Source organism: Podarcis bocagei, assembly GCF_964188305.1.
Source record: "Podarcis bocagei genome assembly, chromosome: 10".
NCBI lineage: Eukaryota > Metazoa > Chordata > Lepidosauria > Squamata > Lacertidae > Podarcis > Podarcis bocagei.
In genome coordinates this window covers 60,985,497-60,998,910 of record NC_138135.1, presented here as the reverse complement: position 1 = coordinate 60,998,910, position 13,414 = coordinate 60,985,497, and the positions used below count along the sequence as shown (strand labels likewise).

Below are 13,414 nucleotides of genomic sequence, written 5' to 3'. Positions count from 1 at the left end.
GATTCCCCTGCTCTCGCAGGGGCTGAAACCAGCCCCCGCTCAGGTCCGGAAGTGGCTTTGTCGGGTACAACCCAAAGTACAATTCCCACTAAGAGTTAATCTATGTCACAGTTGTAAACCTCTTTAATGGTTGCTCCCTCTTCCCAGGTGATCCTGAGAATTGTAGTTCTGAGAGAGAGGTGTGTGAAGGAACTGGAACAAGAGAAGCCCGGCTGACTTACCAAAATACAACTGCCAGGATTCTTTTGGGGGAAGCATTAATGGCAAGTTGAATGGAATTAAAGCAATTTATGTTTCTAAGCTCCCCAGGCTAGGTAAAATCAGTTAGAGCGAGAAAAAACTACAACTAATATCAGCATAGAACAATTAAAGGTAGCATAAAACCCAAAGGGAACTATACTGTATATACTCAAAACTATACTCAAATAAGCAGGGTCAGCTTAAAGGAAAGGAGTAGTGATTTCTGGCTGAAGTGCAAAGTATCGATAAAATAATAATAATAATGATGATGATGATGCTGATGATGATGATGATTATGATGATGATGATGCAGTCGTACCTTGGGAGTCAAATGGAATCCGTTCTGGAAGTCCATTCGACTCCCACAATATTTGGAAACCAAAGTGCGGTTTCTGATTGGCTGCAGGAAGCTCCTGCAGCCAATCGGAAGCCACGGAAACCAAGCCAGATGTCCGGCTTCCAAAATTGTTCAAAAACTGGAAAACACTCTTGGTTTGGGAGCCAAAATGTACGAATTCCACGGCGTTTGGCAACTAAGGTATAATAATAATAATAATAATAATAATAATAATAATAATAATGGCATTTCTTATACTCCACCCATCTGACTGGGTTGCCCCAGCTACTCTGGGCAGCTTCCCTCAAACATATAGAGGGGAAGAAGAGGAAGAAGAAGAAGAAGAAGAAGAGGAAGAGGAAGAAGACAGAGAGCATGAAATGCTGCCCAAATCAGGGCTGCCTTCAGATGTCTACGAAAATGAAAGACAGCTCTCCCCTTCAGGTTTCTCTTTCATCTGACCTGACAGGGAGAGAAAGAGCCAGGCGACATGTCTGAGTGGCTTGAGCGGGTTGTGTGCTCTTTAACCTGACCATTAAAATTCCACATCCCACACAACCTGTCATTAAAGCTTCAGTGGAAACTCGCCAGCCCATGCTTGTATTTATTATGCACCGGCAGAGCTGTGAGCGGCTTTGCTCTCTCACAGAGTCCTCTGTGTTTGTGAGAGGCCTGCAGAGTTTAGGCTTGGTGCAAGTGGCTGCAAAGTATATCGTGTCGTGTCATGGGATCTCCTAAGAGTGCGCCTTAACCATTGCAGATTTGGAAGAGCCTGGTTGGTCACTTCCACTTGTTCCATGTCTAGAAAGTGTAGGTCCAAGCAGTTTTTTGCTTGCCTTGCACCTTTCCCAGGGAAAACCCACTCTTGGGTGCTAAATCGGGGCAAATGTCAATCTGGAGAAAACCCACGTTGCCGTTTGTTCCGACTGAATGCTGAAGAGCAGATTTCCCTGGGGTAAAGCAGCGGGAGAAGTAGTAGTAGTGGTAATAATAATAATAATAATAATAATAATAATAATATATTTATACCCTGCCCATCTGGCTGGGTTCCCCCAGGCACTCTGGATGGCTGCCAACACAATATTTAAAACACGATAAAACATCAAACATTAAAAACTTCCCGAAGCAGGGCTGCCTTCAGATGTCTTCTAAAAGTCAGATAGTTATTTATTTCCTTGACATCTGATGGGAGGGCGTTCCACAAGGTGGGCGCCACTACCGAGAAGGCCCTCTGCCTGGTTCCCTGTAACCTCACTTCTTGCAGTGAGTGAACCGCCAGAAGACCCTCAGAGCTGGACCTCAGTGTCCAGTCAGAACAATGGGGGTGAAGAAGCTCCTTCAGGCAACATCAAACCATCTAGACTTTGGTTATCCACATCCCCACCAGTAGGTGGCACACAAAGAACACCTGTTATGGATACCTAGTTGATTATGCAAAGTCTCCTGCCAACTTTTGTCTCATGAGCTCAGGTTTGACAGAAGAAGAAATCCTTCAGATAACCAGCTCGTTCTGACGTGGAAACCTCTGCTGAGGAAGATGAGGCAGATCTTGTGCAAAGCATTTCCTGAGATGTATCTCAAACTCAAAGATGGCAAGAAAATTGTGGAAATGTAGTGGTGACTGGAGCTTGCTGGGTCTTGGTAGGATGAAAGGCATGGAGCCCAACTGCAGGTGGTGCCAGAACCAATGACAACAGACACCAACAAATTCTCATCTTGTCGCCTTCTTTCTCCCTGCTGAGTTCTAGAAGGGCAACACTGAGACTGAGAAGAAGGAAGCTGGCAGGTGGTGCCACCTACATGACTGTCTGTAAGTAAGGAGGCACACAAGTTGACGCCGGCTTAAAGCAGATTGTTCTTGGTGGGGTAGCACCCCACTCATCCTGCTTGGCCAACCTTCAGTGCTGGTATGGTGAATAAGGATGCATTTTTTAATCTTGTTTTTTTTTATAAAAAAAAATCTGCTTCAGAAGATAGCCTATTCTCTCCAGCAATGTTGTCTGTGAATAGTAGAACGCTTGTAGAAGCTGAAGACCAAAACAACCAAGGAGTAACTACTCTCATACCTTCTGCATGATGTACAGTAGGAGAAGTCTGTGCATCTACAGTGCTACCTCGGGTTACATACGCTTCAGGTTACATATGCTTCAGGTTACAGACTCCGCTAGCCCAGAAATAGTGCTTAAGGTTAAGAACTTTGCTTCAGGATGAGAACAGAAATTGTGCTCCGGCGGTGCAGCGGCAGCAGGAGGCCCCATTAGCTAAGGTGGTGCTTCAGGTTAAGAACAGTTTCAGGTTAAGAATGGACCTCCGGAACGAATTAAGTACTTAACCTGAGGTACCACTGTATTTAGGTGGTTGAAATTAAGAGCCTTTCCCATCTCTAGTTGGCCCTAGCATGGGGGAGCGCAAAATGAAAAGCAAAATGTATCGGACCCCATCCGTTTACAGAAAACCACAAGCTCAGGGTAACATTTAAACCATACCCTCCAACGTTTCTCCAATGAAAATAGGGATATGTTGTTGTTGTTGTTGTTGCATTTATACCCTGCCCATCTGACTGGGTTGGTCCAGCCACTCTGGGCTGCTTCCAGAACATATAAAAACATTTTAAAAAAACTTCCCTATACAGGGCTACCTTCAGATGTCTTCTAAAGGTTGTATAGTTACTTATTTCCTTGGCTCAATGGTCACATAACTCCATATCCTCCAACATTTCTCCAATGAAACTAGGCATGTCGCAAGGAAAAGCAGGGCATTCAAGAATCAAACCAGAAACTGGGACAGCTTCTGTAAATCAGGTACTGTCCCCAGAATTAAACTAAGGGTCATTTAATTACAGTGGGTCTAAATAATCTTTAAAACCCAAGTAATCAACTTGAATTGCTATGTGGATCACGGCCAAAACAAAAAAAAAAAACAAAAGAAAAAACCACTCTGTTCCCTTTTGCCTCATTGTCCAGAGCACTTGCGTTCTATAGTGATCAGAGTAAATTGGGCACAACAAGCCATTGCCTGTTATGAAGTCAGAAGCTGAAACAAAAGACGTACTTGTTCAGAGAAGTTGACTTTTGGAGGAAGAGAAAGAAAATGGAGCAACAACTTACCAAGAGGTGGTTCCCGCTTGTCCTAATTTGCCTCTACCACACCTCTCCCTTGACACATAAACCAACCTCCTATTTAATCTCTCTTCCTATGTGGTGGAGACTTCCCTCAAAGAAAGCCAAGGCAGAAGGACCTGCTCTTGGTATACTACTCGGTGAAGCTCTTTTCATCACAGAACACGCTCCCTTGGACATTTCATAAACCTTCCTCTTGGATCCAGCTCCAGATTGGGTTGACTCCTTTGCTGGTAAGTTTCTGAACTCTCTCCCCTGCCCTGTGTGGCTTCAGTAATCTGAATCTCAATGGCTTTCCTATCTACGGTCTTTTATGAGCTAGGAAAGGTAGTTTGCTTTGCATTTTATAGTCTCTTTATCTAAAATATCGATTTTCTGCAAAATAGTTATAAGCGGCTGAGTAAGAGCCAAGAAAGTTGTTCCAACTTCCAAGTGTTTCTGTTCAACATTGCAATCTTAACCCTGCTTACACAGAAGTCATGGGGCTTACTCCCAGGTAAGGGGAATTAGGATTGCAACTAAAACTCAAGATCTCTAAGGGAAGCATCTTTTAAGATCAATGGTCATTCAGCTTGAGCGCAAAGAGGATGCATGTGCTTGGAAAAGAACAAAAGAACCCTGTTTTCCTTAACGAATGGTGCTTAACCCTGCAAGAGTTGCTTCTGAAACAGGCTGAAGGATTCATAAAGATTTGTTGTGAGCAGGGTGAAGCCGAAGCACTGCCTCATATCTCAAAAGCTGCTCCAAACTGGAAATGGCTGCATTCCAGAATGCATACCCTGCAAGAGTCCCGGAAAAAGCAGGACATCCTGTTTCCCCCTGCAAGAGCATGGCGGCCATTTTGCGCTGAGAACTTGCCCCAGAAAAAGCACTATTTGGGGGGCAGCGAACTTGTATGGCACCCCAAAACAGGCATTTCTGGGGCCCTGAAAAAAGTGCATCTTTGGGGCTCCATCATTTTGTGTGTGTCATGTGACTTCTGCAGACAGGAAGATGCATGCCCCAGTTTTGGAACTCAACATGTTGGAGGGTATGAGATTGTCCATTTCTAATTGAGAAAGAGTGAGCAGAAACTGTCGACAGAGGTTATAAATCTTTGTCCACTACCTCTAACACAGGGGTAGAGCCCTTTTCAAACTCATAGATCAGAGTGGTGAGCATTTTGTGTGAGAGTTCCTTTCCTGACCCCACCCTGTTCCTCCTCACACTGCCATTTTTGTGATGCGTTTAGTGACATTTTCCGGTTACCTCAGGGTTGGAGCCGTGTGCGATTGTGGGTCATCCAGACGCACATTAACCAGTCATTGTCTTTATTGCAATGGAGGAAGCCACACAGCAGCGGTGGCGAACTAAAGGCCTGGACCCATGCCCTCACCAGGCCATACTCCTTCCCTCAGGTCACAACATTCCTCATCCCTGATCTGTACCTTGCTTTAATGCTTTCTTCCTTGAATGTTAAAATGTGTCCATGAAATATTGTAACGCCTATTCCTTTCCTGGATGAAAGTGGAGGGGTGTTTGTAGCTGTAGAAATCTCCGGCATGCAGCTTGCCATACAAAAGTAAGAGCCATATCCATTGCTACACCCACTTTTGTCTGTGGTCAAACCCCTCCCTCCATACACAATTGCCTCAGGCCCCAGCTACAATGGGCCTGCAATCCCCTGAGAGTTCAGTTTTGTCTGTGGCTGAAAAAAGTCTCCCACCCAGAGCAATCTAAGGATAATTCCAAAGATGTATGTCTTTTCATGCACATAGATCCATAATTGAACTAAGGGATAAAGGAGAGCATGATAATTTATATCCAATGTTAGATAAAGGTAAAAGGTAAAGGACCCATGGATGGTTAAGTTCAATCAAAGGTGACTATGGGGGTTGTGGCGCTCATCTGGCTTTCAGGCTGAGGGAGCCGGCGTTTGTCCACAGACAGCTTTCCGGGTCATGTGGCCAGCATGACTAAACCGCTTCTGGAGCAACAGAACACCATGACGGAAACCAGAGCACATGAAAATGCTGTTAACCTTCCCGCCGCAGTGGTACTTATTTATCTACTTGCACTGATGTGCTTTCAAACTGCTAGGTTGGCAGGAACTGGGACACAGCAACGGGAGCTCACCCCATCATGCAGATTTGAACCGCCGACCTTCCAGTCCCCAAGCCCAAGAGGTTCAGTGGTTTAGACCACAGTGCCACCCGCGTGCCTATGTTAACACTACTCAGAAGAGATGGATGGATAGAAACTTAATTTGCACTAGCCAATTGCCATAGTAAAAAGATAAAATATAGTGGGGATAGAGCTAAATAGTTAGCTACTCAGAGTAGACCGAGTGACATTAATTGACATGATTAACTTAGGCCCATGAATTTCAACGGACCCACTCTGATTAATGAAGAAGTTCTCTCTGCCACCTTTGGGAAATGTCCACATAATTATTACTCTGGAATTAGCTTCCGTGGAACGACTGGGCTGGCAAGCTGCAGGGTGGATTACATTTTCAAGTACCGCATCAGTGTAATCATTATGAGGCACACACACTTACATGGCAATTTCATTGCAATCTGCCAGAAACCCTCCAGCTCAAGGCAAGAACAACCTTTCCTTATCACCCATATTCCTTAACAACATGTTTGCTAAAAAAAACAAACCAGGAAACGGATGCTGGAAGGCAATTAAAATTTGGCTGAGCATATGCCTACATTGGATCTGACAGTTCAAAGCTGAGGATTCAGGAAGAAGTTCTGAAAGAGAAAACCACAAGGCCTGAAATCATTTTGATATAGATGTGTCTTTGGCAAACCCAGTGCTGTTTTTCTAGAAAAAGTGCCAGAACTTGCCATGAACGCCTCCCTTGTTCTCTTATAATGGCAAAGGAGCCCACCTGAGAGGTGCCGGAACTAAATTCTGGTGAGTTCCATCGGGAAAAAATACCTGGGGAAGCCCAAGACTAAGATGAAGGGGAGATGGGACTAAGCAAGCCTTAAATCAGAGATTACTGTGAGAATGGTGAACGGTGGCTGTTCAGGAACAAATGCACCTGATAAATAACAGCTCTCTTTTTTTTGTAGAATTAGTGGTTAGGTTAGGGAACTTGTGGCCTTCCAGGTATGACGGGTTCCTGTTCCTATCATTTCATTTTAAAAAATAATAGATACATTTCTATACTGTTCCTTTTTATTTTAAGAAAAAAATTCCAAAGAGGTTTACAGCCTACCTCAAAACATCAAATCAAACAATCTGAAACTTTAAAAAAATACAGAAGAAAATCAGATACAGAGCATAAATTCAAAGCCACATAATCAATAGGAAACTAAAATGTTATCTTAAAGATTTCAAAATAAGACGTAACAAAGGAGGTCCAGCATAGAATACACATTTAACACAGCAAAGTTAACACAACTAACTTTTTTAATGTTTGATGTTTTACTATGTTTTTTAAATGCTGTAGGCTGCCCAGAATGGATGGGGAAACCCAGCCAGATGGGCAGGGTATTATTATTATTATTATTATTATTATTATTATTATTATTATTATTCATCATCATCATCATCATCTTACATTTGTTGTTTGTTGGCATCCATCTGTCCTGGGACACAATGGGAGAGTGCACATTTTGGGGTGAAGAAAAATTGTTGAAAAGTTGCAGCGCCATTTGTGGCTGTAGAGACCGTGGTCGAGTACAGAATACACATTACATGCAACATAGTTCACCCAAAAAACTTATCAAATATTTCAAAATGAAACATTACTAAAGGAAGTCAGCTATAAAACACACATTTAAAACAGCATAGTTAACAGGAGAATAACATATTATCTTAAATACAGAACATATCTGCTGCTGTTGCTGCTGTTGCTGCTGCTGTCAGTGGTGGTTTGTGGTGGGCAGTGGCTGTGGAAGTTCAGGCTCAAGGACCTGGTTTTACACTAAGAGACCTGGTACCTGGCAGAGTAGCATCAGGGTGATGCTAAGAGTTGCATGTGGCATGTCACTATTTGCTTGCTTGCTTGCTGCCCGTCTGGCTAGGTTGCCCCAGCCACCCTGGGCGGTTTTCAACAAATCAAAACAGCCAACACAGTAAAACATCAACCATTAAAGGCTTCCTTATACAGAGCTGCCTTCATATGTCTTCTAAAAGTTGCATGGTTCTTTGACATCTGATGGGAGGGCGTTCCACAGGGCAGGCACTACTACCAAGAAGTCTCTCTGCCTGGTTACCCATAACTTCACTTCTCGCAGTGAGGGAACTGCCAGAAGGCCCTTGGAGGAGGACCTCAGTGTCTGGGCTGAGCGATGGAGGTGGAGATGCTCCTTTGGGCATACAGGGATACCTTTCACAGATACATCTCCTATTTCAACAACTCTGTACATTTCTCCTCCCTTCGCAACCATAGGACATACCACTAGCATGTCCACTGCTCCACTCACTTGTTCCCCTGGCCCCCTGCCCATCCCTGCCACGCAGCCCCCAAACGGTTACACAGAAGGGCTGAAAAAGGTTCTGCAGCTCTGATACGACTATAACCACGCAGCGTATCCAAAAGACAGGAGCAAAATAATTCAACGGGGAAAAGCCAGCAGTCAGCTCAATAAAAGATGAAAGGGTGGCTTTAGCAGCAATACTCATGTAACCCTCCGAGCTAAATAATAAGCAAGGCTGCCAGTTTCCGACATCAATGACCCATCGTGTCACAAACCCTTCCTTTCTTTTAAATCTATTTTTCATTGAGGAGTAAGCGTTCTCTTCTCCAGCATTAGAGGTTTAGAGTGAACAGCTCCTAGTTCCCCTTTTACTGTAGTTACACAGTTAATAAGTTGGAGGGCAGCTTTAAAGCTTAGCATGCCTTGGCAGTTAAATGGTTTGGCCATGAAAGTGATATTGAATTTGTACGATTCTAGTAGGACTGTGACTTCTGAGTTCTTCAGTACAGAAGCTTACAAAGGGAAGGGGTAGAAACCAACTGGGGAGAGGGTCGAAGTGGTGTCCCTTTTTTTGGAAATGCATTCTTTGAGTTGAAGTACAGCAGAGTTTTCCAAATTTGGGTCTCCAGCTGTTTTGGGACTACAATTCCCATCATTGCTGACCACTGGTTCTACTAGCTAGGGATGATGGGAGTTGTAGTCCAACAACAGCTGGAGACCCAAGTTCGGGAAACCCTGAAATACAATGTTAGTTAAAATACAATGGACTGGATTTAATAGTGTCGATAATGTAATGAATGGCTCTTTAGTTATACATGAAATTCTTTAGTGGAAAACCCTCTTCGGGTTATGAAATACAGTAATCCCTCCTCTTACTGTGATGGCCTGGGATTCGGATTTGGAGGCTAAACCTGAGGAATCCCAGCCTACACAGGATTCCCTGCCTCCAGAACCAGCTGAGCTGGGGCTGGGGCATGAGACTGAAGGGTCCTCACCTGTGCTGGGTCTGGCACCTGAGGTGATGGAGGACCCATTGCCTGCAGGTGCTCCACTCTCAGCCCCATCAGAGGAGGCTGAGGATGCCACTGGGTCTGGTAACCCTCCAGCCTCTCCAGAGCTGCAGAGGCTCAGGGCAGAGAGGCGGAGGGAACTAAGTTCTCACAGGAGGAGTGCTCGCCTCCAGGCCAGGAGAGGCGAGTCACCTGAGGCTCAGGGCCGCCCTATGCCTTGGGGCAGATAAAAACCAGCCAGCCCCAGTCCCAAATTGTGGGAGCAACATTGCTGGTTGCCAGATCCTGCCTGAGCCCTGCCCTGCACCCAGCTTCAGCTTTTACGGACTGCCTCTATATTGCACCTTCGGCCACAGACTGGACTTGGCCCTCACCTCTCGGTTAACCCACGGGACCAGCACACTTACACACATTTGACTTGCAGGATTTCAACCATACGTGGTTGAAGGTGGGCTCACTGGCAGAGGGGGGTGGGGGAGCACACCGCCCCCAGCAGCACGATCCTGGTGGGGTTCCATCACAGCAGTTCCAACATCCCTGGGACTTGCGCCAGTCCTGCCCCCGCCTGCTTTCCACCCCGGTTCTGGAGCATGAATCTCAACCACTGGGTGGGCTGGTCAAAATTGTACAAGTCAAGTCACAAGTGAGTTGGGGAGCTTGAAAGCTCTTTGCACTGGGCCCATCTGAGGTTACCTGCTACAAAGGGAGTTTTTAAGTCCTCTGCCTTGCTTGCCGGCTGCGGAAGGCAGATCTCACAGGACAATTTGACTTCATCAGAGATCTCACACCTTCTAGAGCCTGTGCACCAAGCAGATCTAGCCCCACCAAAGCAAGGCTTTTCGTGCCAGGTCACCCAAGCAGCCCCAGCATCAAAAAAGCTTTTTCAAGCTCCTGGCCTTGCTTGCTGGGCCAGGAGCTGGTTAGATGCAGATGATTGCTGGGAGGAACCAGCTGGTGAACCACCAAAGGAAGAAGGGATGGGTGGTGGGAGAATGGTAAGTGGTCAGAGGGAGAAGAGGGAGAAGGATGGGAAGAGGAAGTGCCAGAAGCTGAAGAGGTAACATGGTTTAGTTAGCTGGGAGAGTTTGTGGCCGAGAGAAGTCCAGAATCCAGAGACAGAAACTGAAGCTGAAGCAGGAGGTAGGTTGGAGGGAAGTAAAGAGGCAGAGTTGAGAAGAGTCACGGGTGTTGCCCCATCCTGCTTCAGCAAGCTCCCCTCCCTCCTGACTCCCAGAATCAGGAGAGGCATAAAATGGGAGGCACAAAGACAGGCACATGGGTGGGTGGGTGGGTGGGTGTACATGTTGAAAATATTATTTAAATTAAAGCAAATATTAAAAATGGCATTTTGGAAAATCACTATTTACTGGGAGGAAGACAACAAAGAGACAGGACGACAAAGATGCTTCTTGCCTAACTTGGGGTACCATTTGGTCTGGGGATGGTGCTGATTATTGGGCTACAGTTGCACATCTGTGCTAGTGATCTTGCTTATATCCCTGTTAGACCTTTGGTTCCAATGGCTCAGGAGCGTCCAAGCTGGTGCATTCCAGATAGTTCGGATTACAGGCCCTATCAGCCCTGCTTGGCAAAACCTGCAATAGCTGGTGTAAATAAATAAGGAGTTTTGATAACCCTCCACAGCAACAGAATAAATTGGGGTCAAATACAATGCCACCTTTTGTATACCCACATTCTTTTGGCTACCTCCAACTCTTGGAATGAAAGCTGAGGTAATTCGAACCTTGTTGATGGAAGTGAGAGTGCTGCCAAGATACACATCCGATCTTCTATGCTTCCTTATTAGATTACGGAAAGAAGTTGCAAATAATTATTATGCTTCCTGGAAGGGAAGAAAGAGGAGAGAAATGATGGTGATACAGTGGTATCTCTGGTTAATAACTTAATTCATCCTGGAGGTCCGTTCTTAACCTGAAACTGTTCTTAACCTGAGGTAGCACTTTAGCTAATGGGGCCCCCTGCTGCTGCCACACCACCACCGCATGATTTCTGTTCTCATCCTGAGGTAAAGTTCTTAACCTGAGGTACTACTTCCTAATTAGCTGAGTCTGTAACCTGAAGTGTTTGTAACCTGAAGTACCACTGAACTTGAAATATCAAGAGGTTGCAAAACCTCTTGCTTCTCTTTTCATGAAGTTCAGGCCATCTGTCAGTGTCCAAGTAAGCTATAAATGTGGTTTGATGAGATGTCTGGTGCAGTCCACAGATGATTCAGACAGATGAACCAGAAAAGCAATTTGGTTCTTAGCGATGTGAAGCTGAGGCTGCGTATAGACGGAAGAATTGGAAGATAACATTGAACTGGCATCGCGAGCAGCCAGAATCAGAAAGCAGGGAAGGAAATCACCCACCAGTGTAAATCTGTGATGGGAGAAATTGCACCAGTCAAAGTGACACCACCATTAAAGGTGAAGGTGCCTTGCTTTGAATTCAACAAATCTGTTTAAAGAATGTGCCAGAAAATCCAATGTATTAAAGGAAGCATGAAAAGAGTCAAAGGAGTTTTTGAACAGTGTACCCAGATCTGGGAAAATGCAAAGTAATCTGAATACTGCACAGGGAGAGTCCCATTACCTTACCATATACTGGTTTGTCATTCTGGTGCGATCAAATGTACCAATGTGGCTCCATGGTAGAGCATATTCCTTGCACACAAAGATTCCTCAGTTTGACTCCTGGCATATCCAGGTATGGCTGAGGTAGACCCCCCATTGAAACCCTGGAGAACTGTTGCCAGTCTGGATGTAAATAATACTGAACCAACAGTTTGACTCCATGTTTCCAGGTCATGAGTTCAAGCCCGATGTTGGGCAAAAAAATTCCTGCACTGCAGGGGGTTGGACTAAATGACCCTCACGATCCATTCCAACTCTACAATTCTAGAATTCTAGGATTCTAAGGCTGCGTCCTACGTTCTTAGAGTTGCTGCATTTCACAATTCAAGAAGACAGGAAATATTTTCACGTATGTGACAACAGCAGCATGGATGCTATTAGCCCAGAGATGGGAAGAAGACAAATCTCTACCAGAGAGATATGGCAAATTAAGCTGTTAGACTACACCAAAATGGCAAAACTGACCGGAAAGCTCAGGGACCAAGAATACAAAAATTTCAAGAAAGAATGAGGAAAATTAGATTATTGCTGTAAGCAGATGAAAACGTTAGCAGAACATTAGACCCAGTGTAAGCAGATGAAAACATTAGCAGGATTTTAATCTCACTTGTAATGTCACAAATACTATGGACAATATGGATAGATACAAAATATAGACTATGACATAATATGCAGTTGAAAACATTGACATTAGAACCCATGGAGGGGATGGGGGGAAGTCTCGAGAAATATCTTTATATGGATATGTATTTGGTTTTGTTATAAGTTTATATCCGTAAAATCAAATAAAAATGATTTTTTTAAAAAGAAGAAGAAGACAGGAAATAGACAGTGCCAACTACCCAGGCTGTTGGAGAGATTGGGTGCCAAAGACAGCCTTGTTTCTTTTCCCCGTTGTGGAAAAGATGCCTTCTTCTGAAGATTGTTGCTGTTGTTTAGTTGTGTCTGACTCTTCGTGACCCCATGAAGGTTAGCTCAACCATAGATACATTCCTGAAGAGGTAGCACCATGTACTTCTAGATGGCTTAGAAACTTTTGGTCTGAAATCAAAGCAGCAGAAACAGTATGGGAACATAATGAGACATAGTTACAATAATGAGTAGAAATAGTTTATTCACTGAGCTTTGTAGTACAAATTAATCCATCTAAGATAAGGTGGGAATGCGCAAGAATTCAGATGATTGCTCAAAGTGAAGGAGCCTTTGAGTGCTTTCCAGGTGAAAAGTGGTGAAGGCTTCAAAGGCATTCCAAACATGGAGACTTTGACCGCAATCTGAGTTGCCTACCTCTGCCACCACCTTCAAATGATGCTTTAGTTGCTCAGCAGCTGCACAGCTCTTCTTCTGCTAACTCTCCTCCTTCACTGACACTCAGATCACATTGCTGAGCCAAACAGGCCCTGAGTGGGATCCTTTCCCCTCACCAGAGTTTTTGGCTGCTTGTGAGGAGTCCCAAGGGAGAGGGCTAGAGAAGGAAGGAAAGAAGGACCAGATGCCAGTCCCAGTAACATCTTCAACTAGGGCAGATTAGCCTAGATGAACTCTGTTGTGTTTTTATTTTTGCGAATAAAAGCTGATTGCATTTCATGTCTTGAGTCCTCTTCTTGACCTGTGGATGAACCTTCATTCCTGACAGCCCCTTGATAGATTCTGG

The 13,414-nt window shown here is 44.7% G+C and overlaps 1 protein-coding gene across 1 annotated transcript in view; it reads left to right on the top strand.

The window, feature by feature from the left end:
• Positions 1–3,763: 3,763 nt before the first annotated feature.
• The window catches only part of SLC13A1 (solute carrier family 13 member 1), an 85,427-nt gene continuing 75,776 nt past the window's right edge, over positions 3,764–13,414 (top strand). Inside the window, exon 1 of the mRNA XM_081211645.1 lies at positions 3,764–3,929. The gene's annotated coding sequence lies outside the window, so the exon portion shown is untranslated. The remainder of the gene's footprint in view (positions 3,930–13,414) is intronic.